The sequence below is a fragment of the Pelodiscus sinensis genome, chromosome 19 (assembly GCF_049634645.1).
Source record: "Pelodiscus sinensis isolate JC-2024 chromosome 19, ASM4963464v1, whole genome shotgun sequence".
NCBI classification, from domain to species: Eukaryota; Metazoa; Chordata; order Testudines; family Trionychidae; genus Pelodiscus; species Pelodiscus sinensis.
In genome coordinates this window covers 7817055-7825363 of record NC_134729.1, presented here as the reverse complement: position 1 = coordinate 7825363, position 8309 = coordinate 7817055, and the positions used below count along the sequence as shown (strand labels likewise).

General features: G+C 51.6%; 1 long non-coding RNA gene across 1 annotated transcript; it reads right to left on the bottom strand.

Moving 5' to 3' along the window:
- Positions 1 to 3318: 3318 nt before the first annotated feature.
- Positions 3319 to 8007, bottom strand: LOC142818945 (uncharacterized). The gene is made up of 2 exons (XR_012896634.1): positions 7766 to 8007; positions 3319 to 5667 (listed from the first exon to the last, which is right to left on the bottom strand). It is a non-coding gene; the product is annotated as an uncharacterized LOC142818945 (long non-coding RNA).
- Positions 8008 to 8309: the final 302 nt, after the last annotated feature.

Here is an 8309-nt window from a genome sequence, read left to right as displayed (position 1 = left end):
GACAGCCAGAGCACACAAAGCGAGAGAGCTAAAACTGAGCCCTGTCTCGCTTAAACAGCACTCTGACCAGTCCTAGACCCTGGTCCTCCTGCATCCCCACTTAAACCCTCACAGCAGCGATGTCAGAGAAAGCGGCTTCAGTTGCCTCAGCTGTGAGCTCTGCAACCTCTAACCAATCTAAGAGGACATGTGCAGATGCTAGCAGGGAATCCCCTTCACCCAAGAAAGGATGATCCCACAAATTCAAGCCAGTTCCATTCCCTATGGGGGCTCCGGACAAGAGCTTGCCAGGGCTGCGATCACCCACTGCGCCCCAAGGGTCCTGGGGCCTGGGTACAATGCTGAAACAGGCTAGCAAGCCTAAGCTCCCTGAGGCACAAAAACCCAGGGCAACCTTGGTGCCACTGGCTCCACCGACTGCACTCAGTAGCAGTTTTACCAACGCTCCACATTCGACATTGTCGGTGTGTGTGCCTTCCCCGGTACCAGACACGTCAAGAGGCGTACAGGCACAGGACCTCCTGTTGCCTATGCCTCGAACTTGCTCTTTTACATCTGCAGACAAACTAGAAGTTACCTCAGAACCCACAACTCCGCTTTTCAGTACTAACGCCTCCCCCGCACCAGCCAGGTTCCCTCCAGCAAATATAACAGCTTCTGCACCTCCTTTATCTAGTGAGGAGGAAGCCGCGTCTCTCTCAAATGCTATGTCACCCAGGCATTCCTCTCCTAAGAGGATGACGCCTCAGCCACAACCCATAATACCTTAGTGGCACCCCAACCAATGGCTACCGCCTCTTATGCACTTGCCTCCCACTTGGCCCTACTGGGAACCTGGGCATCTTTCAGAACACACCAGCAGCAGCAACAATACCACCATGCTGAACAGGTTCACTCGAGACCCACATTGGTGACCTCCCTAGAGGTGTCTGGGGATCAAACTGACGTCAATCCCCTTTCATTGATGGTGACTCTAACAATTCATCTCACCCACCAACTCAATTGTCCTCCGGAGGATGCCCTCATGCCACTGGCCCCTTCATCAGGTGATGATTCCAGGGCTTTCCAGGACCTCTTTAATAGGGTGGCTGATGCATCAGAAATTTTATTAATGACACAGCCTGACACTCAACATAAGCTCACCAGCATCCTACATGCCACACTGGCGGTTAAATTAGTGCTACCCATGGATCCTGCTCTCATGGATCCCACTAAACAACTGTGGCAAACACCTGCCACCATATCCCCAGTGGGCAGGAAGGCAGATAGAAAATATTACGTCTCCTCACAGGGTATGGAGTTTCTCTTCACACACACCCCTGCCAGTTCCCTCATGGCTGACACTGCCAACCAGAGGGCCAAACATACCTTACCAAAATCCACTCCCCCGATAAGGAGTGGAAATGACTTGACCTTATGGGTAGAAAAGCCTACGCCTCTGCCTCCCTCCAGCTATGCATCTCGAACTACATGGCCATGCTTGCAAAATATACACACCACATTTCGAGCAGACATTCACTTTTATTCAGTATCTTCCAGAACAGAAAAGGGAGCAGTTTAAAGCCAACACAAATGAGGGCTCCCATAAGCCAGGACAGTTCTACAGGCCGCCCTTGACGCCGCTGACACCACTGCTCGTTTCTTTGCAGCCGTGGTCGTGACAAGGAGAGCATCCTGGCTCCACATATCTGGCTTCCCCAAAGAAGTCCAGACAAGGGTGGAAGACCTCCCATTTGAGGGCCCAAAGCTCTCCCGACACTTAGTTGCACTCCTTGAAAGATTCTAGGGCCGCTCTTGGCACGCTGGGCATTCAGGTTCCTGTGCCAAAAGGAAAACATAACAGAGATTATACACAGAGGGTGTGTCTAGACTACATGCCTCCGTCGACGGAGGCATGTAGATTAGACAGATCGGCAGAGGGAAATGAAGCTGCGATTAAAATAATCGCGGCTTCATTTAAATTTAAATGGCTGCCCCGCTCTGCCGATCAGCTGTTTGTCGGCAGATCGGGGCAGTCTGGACGCGCCGCGTTGACAAAGAAGCCTTTCTTGATCGGCACAGGTAAACCTGGTTTCACGAGGCATACCTGTGCCGATCAAGAAAGGCTTCTTTGTCGACGCGGCGCGTCCAGACTGCCCCGATCTGCCGACAAACAGCTGATCGGCAGAGCAGGGCAGCCATTTAAATTTAAATGAAGCCGCGATTATTTTAATCGCGGCTTCATTTCCCTCTGCCGATCTGTCTAATCTACATGCCTCCGTCGACGGAGGCATGTAGTTTAGACGTACCCAGAGATATAGACCTGCCCTCTTTACTCAGTCACCAGAGGAAGCGACAACACCAGAGCAGAAAGTGTCAATCTGCCGACCAGCCCACCCTGTCACAGCCCTTTAATAATAGACAAATGTTTTGAAGCTCAGGTCAGGAGTCAGCAAATTCGTTCCTCTCCTCCCAGCCTTCATGGTACTCCAATATCCACACAATGCTGATGTAAGCAGGGGCTGAACTGCTGCTTGCTGTCAGCCAGCTAAAAGGAGGGGTGGGTGTGCCCACTACAGTTGTTTAGCTCTGCAAGGTAATTAAGTGTTAACTGTTGACATGTAAATACTGCTCAGAAGAGAATCTGAGGTGTGGCTATGTAAATCCCATTCAGCCAGGGCTGATGGAAGGTCAGTGTTGGAATGGAATGTGGAGAATTGTATATAATTTGGGACTGTTGTGGGGGTAACTAATCATGCTACCCCCAAATGTGGGAACTTTAAAACCTGCCACCAGTGCTTGCAGGAGAGACACCACCATCATGGTTAGAGGTCTCGGAAGAACAAGCCTCCCCCCTTCAAGAGTTGAGTGAACAGAGCTGGGGGAAAGGGTTAAAGCAGGGGTCTCCAAACTACGGCCCGCGGGCCGGATGCAGCCCGCGAGGCCCTCTCATCCGGCCCGTGGAGACTGTGACGGGGAAGAAACTCCCCGCACTAACAGCCCCTCCCCTGGAGAAGCGCCGAGAAGCGCAGCGCCGCGGAGCTGGGGCAGGGAAGAAACTCCCCACACTGACAGCCCCTCCCCCGGAGAAGCGCCGAGCGGCGCAGCGCAGCGGAGCCCAGGGGAAAGCCCACGGGGAGGGGAGCGAGGGCGCACAGCCGCAGGCGCGGCAGGCGAGGAAGGCGGCAGGACCCAGAGGAGAAGGGGCAGGGACGCCAGGGTGAGCGGCACGCCCCGTGTGTGCCGGCTCAAAAGGGGGAGGGGCCGGAAGGACAGGGGCGGCCGGCACTCACTTTCTTTTGGGCAGGCAGCCAGGAGAGGGAAGCCGGAGGAGCCAGCGGGACGGAGGAGGGACTCTGGACCCGCGCAGCCCTTGCCCTGGGCAGCGAGACTCCCCGGCCAGGGGTGCGGGGGATCGGAGCCGCCAACGGACGGCCACACGCCCTGCGGACCGACGGCTGAGCCCGGGCTCTGCGCGTCCCTCACAGCAAGAGGGGTTGGGACTTGGCGTGGACAATTGCTCCCTATTGGCCAGTGCGTTCTTATCCTATTGGCTAGCTCTCTCATGAGGTCACTAGTGGGCTGGGCTCTATTTTGGCATCCAGGAAACAATTTCACCATTCACACTAATACAGGTGTTCATGTGTAGTGTATCAATGTGTTATTAAATAATAACTGAATAAAATAATATTAAATAAATAATTAAAACAACATCCATGTTTTGATTGTTTTTTATTTGGACCTCAAGTGTGTAGTTGGCCCCCGAACTGCTGTTTGATAGTTAATGCGGCCCTCGGGCAGAAAAGTTTGGAGACCCCTGGGTTAAAGGATTTGAGTCAGCCTGCTTCGTACCTGCCAGGTGTGAGCTATAAGACTGGCCCGGCCTGCACCTTTCCCCCTTTGTTTTAAGGACAGACCTAAAGCAGACTCCCTGAGGAGTCTTTTCTTTTGCTAGTCCAGGGAAAGCTGGTGGCTAAAGAGTTGAAATCACTGGTTTGGCTGAGTGCCAGACCTGTTGCACCAGTGAAGCAGTGGTGACCAGTGGTGTGGTGAGGAGTGGTGGCAGGCGAGGAGTGGCCATCGGCGGCGTGGCATGGCGTGGAGCGCCGGCAGGCGAGGAGCAGCCATCAGCAGCATGGTGTGGAGCGGCGGCAGGTGCCCAGTGGAGCGTCCAGAGGCGTGGAACGGGACAGCTGGTGGAGCGTGGCGGAGTTTTGTATAAGGTGCCCCCTATCTATCCCCCGACCTCCATTTCTACCCAGGTTGGGAGGTGAAACCCTGCGGGTGAACTTTGGGACTCTGGGTGGCACGGACCAGGGACAGAGACCTTTGGGGTGTCGGACTTTTTGGACTTCGGGCGATTCTTGGCTGGGGTGGGGGCTTGGCTCATGTTTGGGGTTATGAACTCTGTGGTGTTTTCCCCAAGTTAATGCCGTATGACTTCTCTTTCTGTTTCATTAAATGTTTCTTTCCTACACTCAGACTCAGTGCTTGCGAGTGGGGAAGCATTGCCTCTCAGAGGCGCCCAGGGGTGCGTGAATTTCCCAGATTACTGGGTGGGGGCTCGAGCCGGTTCTGTGTGTGATGGCCCCAAGATATTGAACCCAGCCCTGGTTACTGCCAGGCCTACCCGGCAGAAGGGTTACACTTAGTACTGTTCTATCATTGCTGGTGCTTCATAACATCCAACATGTGGGTGCTGGACATCATAAAGAACGGGTACTGCATACTGTTTCTGTCCGTCCCAAAACCCCAACCACCCACCCCATCCCTCTTCAGGGACCCATCTCATGAGTCTAGCCTATGCCAAGAAATCGATCACCTGCTCTCCATCAAAGCAGTGGAACATGTTCCCCATCAGCACCACAACACTGGCTTCTATTCCCAGTATTTCCTCATGGAAAAGAAGCCAGGGGGATGGAGGCCAATCTTAGATCTCAGAGGCCTCAACAGGCATGTTCTTTCCAAATGCTTCTGTATGATGACCTTCTCCATCGTCATCCCCTCCCTCAACAAAGATGACTGGTTGGTGACTCTTGACCTCCAGGATGCGTATATCCATGTGTCTATCCACCCTGCACACAGGAAGTACCTCAGATGATTAGGGGGATGGAGCACGTGACCTACAAGAAGAGGCTGAGGGATTTGGGCTTATTTAGTCTGCAGAAGAGAAAAGTGAGGCGGGATTTGATAGCAGCCTTCAACTTCCTGAAGAGAGATTTCAAAGAGGATGGAGAGAGGCTGTTCTCAGTAGTGATGGATGGCAAAATAAGGAGCAATGGTCCCAAGTTGCAGTGAGGAAGATCTAGATTGGATTTTAGGAAAACTATTTCACTAGGAGGGTAGGGAAGCACTGGGATGGGTTCCCTAGGGAGGGGGTGGAATCTCCATCCCTAGAGGTTTTTAAGTCTCAGCTTGACAAAGCCCTGGTTGGGTTGATTTAGTTGGGGTTGGTCCTGCCTTGGGCAGGGGCTGGACTCAATGACCTCCTGAGGTTTCTTTCAGTCCTAGGATTCTATGAGATTTACCGCAGGTGGACAGCACTTCCAGTACATGGTACTCCCCTTTGGCCTTTCCACTGCACCGAGGGTATTCTCCAGGGTACTGGCTGTAGTCGCAGTTCATCTGTGCAGGCAGGGAGTGTCCATCTTCCCTTATCTGGACAGCTTCGTTATAAGAGCCGACTCCCTTCAAGAAACATAAAACTCAGTCAATACCACCATGGACCTCTTTCGATCCCTGGGTCTCCAGATAAACCTCTCAAAATGTCAACTCCAATCAACCCAGGTGCTAGAATTCTTAGGGGTCTGATTAGATTGCACCCCCGCCACTGCATCTCTGTCCCATTACAGATTCCTAGCCATACGGGAGCTCATTCAACTCCAATGCACAGCACCCCAACTACCTGCCAGAGCATCTCCCTAGCTCTTAGGCCACATGGCAGCAGCCACCACGGACATGCCAGACTACACATGAGGCCGCCACAGCATTGGCTCAGGTCAGTGTACAGACCAAGGAAGCCCAGCCTCAAGCTGGTCTCAGTGCCACTCACCATCAGGAACTCACCCCAATGGTGGTCAAACACACAAAACGTGCGCGCTGGTGTCCCCTTCCAAAAATGAGCCCCCTCTGCTACGATCACCACGGATCGTAGGCTGGGGAGCCCACCTCAGCACCCTTACCACACAAGCCCAATGGTTGCCCGCAGAGACCACCCTGCATATCAATACCCTCGAGCTCCGTGCGGTATTCTACGCCTGCCAGCATTTCCAGGACCACATGCCCAACTCCACTGTGCAGATTTTTACAGACAACCCAGCTGCAGAGTTCTACATCAACAGGCAGGGAGGGGCCAGATCTTACCCCCCTCTGCAAGGGAGCAGTCCGCCTCTGAACGTGGTGCATTGCACACAACGTAACTCTTAATTGCTTCACACCTCGCAGGCAAAGACAACGTAACAGTGGACTCTCTCAGCAGGAACTTCTCCTCCAACCACGAATGGGAAATGGATCCCACCATCTTACACCAAATCGTCCAATGCTGGGGGTTTCCTCAGATAGACTTATCTGCAACCCATACCAATAAAAAGTGCCTGCAGTACTGCTCATGTGAGGGCATTGGCTCACACTCCCTGGGTATGTCTACACTAGCCCCCTAGTTCGAACTAGGGAGGCTAACGTAGGCATTCGAAGTTGCAAATCAAGCCCGGGATTTAAATATCCCACGCTTGATTTGCATCTTCCCGTCCACTCGCCATTTTTGAAACTTACAAGCCCAAACTAACTGCCCGCGTCTAAACGCGGCAGGGACCCGGTATTTCGAATTAAAGCCCTAAATTGAACTACCTGTTATTCCTCCTGCAATGAGGTTTAACAGATAGTTCCATTTAGGGCTTTAATTCAAACGCCCATTTCCCTGCCACGTGTAGACGCGGGCAGTTAGTTTGGGCTTGTAAGTTTCAAAAATGGCAACTGGCCGGGAAGATGCAAATCAAGCGTGGGATATTTAAATCCCGGGCTTGATTTGCAACTTCGAATGCCTACGTTAGCCTCCCTAGTTCAAACTAGGGGGCTAGAATAGACATACCCCCTGAGAAATGCATTCATGATCGACAGGGGCATAGCACTCCTCTACGCTTTTCCACCGATACCTCTCCTCCATCTAAGCCAGGGGTGTCCAAACTTTTTTCAAAGAGGGCCAGATTTGATGAAGTGAACATGCATGAGGGCTGACCATTTTGCCTGACATTCTTTGAACCATTAAAATTAAATGCAAATTAACTATTTTATGCAAAGTTTATTGCAAATGGCATACTTTTCATTTCGTCACATGGATGACAAATCTAAACAGGTGTTAAACCACTCTGCCTTTCATATCTGAAGGCCAGATGAAAAAAAAATCCAGGAAGCTGAAATATATGTCAGGAACATTGTAAAGTACATTACATATTATTGGTAATAAAGGTTGTCTGTCAACTTTTAAGTTCAAAAAATATGAACAGGAACATAACACCACGTATACATGTTGTGTCCAAATATATTTATAACTGATTTAGACCAACTGACATTAACTGAGATTTTACAATGTATTCATCTCAATACATATGGATTCGTTGGGGGCCATAAAAGATAGATATTGCCAAATTACCTGGGGGGCCGTATTAAACTGGAACACGGGCCGCAATTGGCCCCCGGGCCGGACTTTGGACATGCCTGATCTAAGCAGTCAAACTAAGGTGGAGCACCCACAGGGACATTCCTCGAAGAAGAAAAGAGGGTTACTCACCTTCTGCAGTAAATGAAGTTCTTCAAGATGGGTGTCCCTGTGGGTGCTCCATCACCCAGCCTTCCTCCCCTCTACACCATCATCACACATCCCTACAGGGACAGAGAAGGAACTGAAGGGATCGTAGCCTGTGCATGCACATTAACTGCCTGAAGCGTGGAGTGTTCTGTGCATGCGCGAAGTACGTATCACTAGCACTGCTATTGAAATATTGCAGCTGGGCACACTGTGGCGCCCAAATATCTAAGGTGGAGCACCCACAGGGACACCCATCTTGAAGAACCTCAGGGTATGTCTACACTACAGAATTAGTTCGAACTAACGGACGTTAGTTCGAACTAACTTTCATAGGCGCTACACTAGCGCTCCGTTAGTTCGAATTTAATTCGAACTAGCGGAGCGCTTAGTTTGAACTAGGAAAACCTCATTTTACGAGGACTAAGCCTAGTTCGAACTTACTAGTTCGAATTAAGGGGTGTGTAGCCCCTTAATTCGAACTAGCGGGAGGCTAGCCCTCCCCAGCTTTCCCTGGTGGCCACTCTGG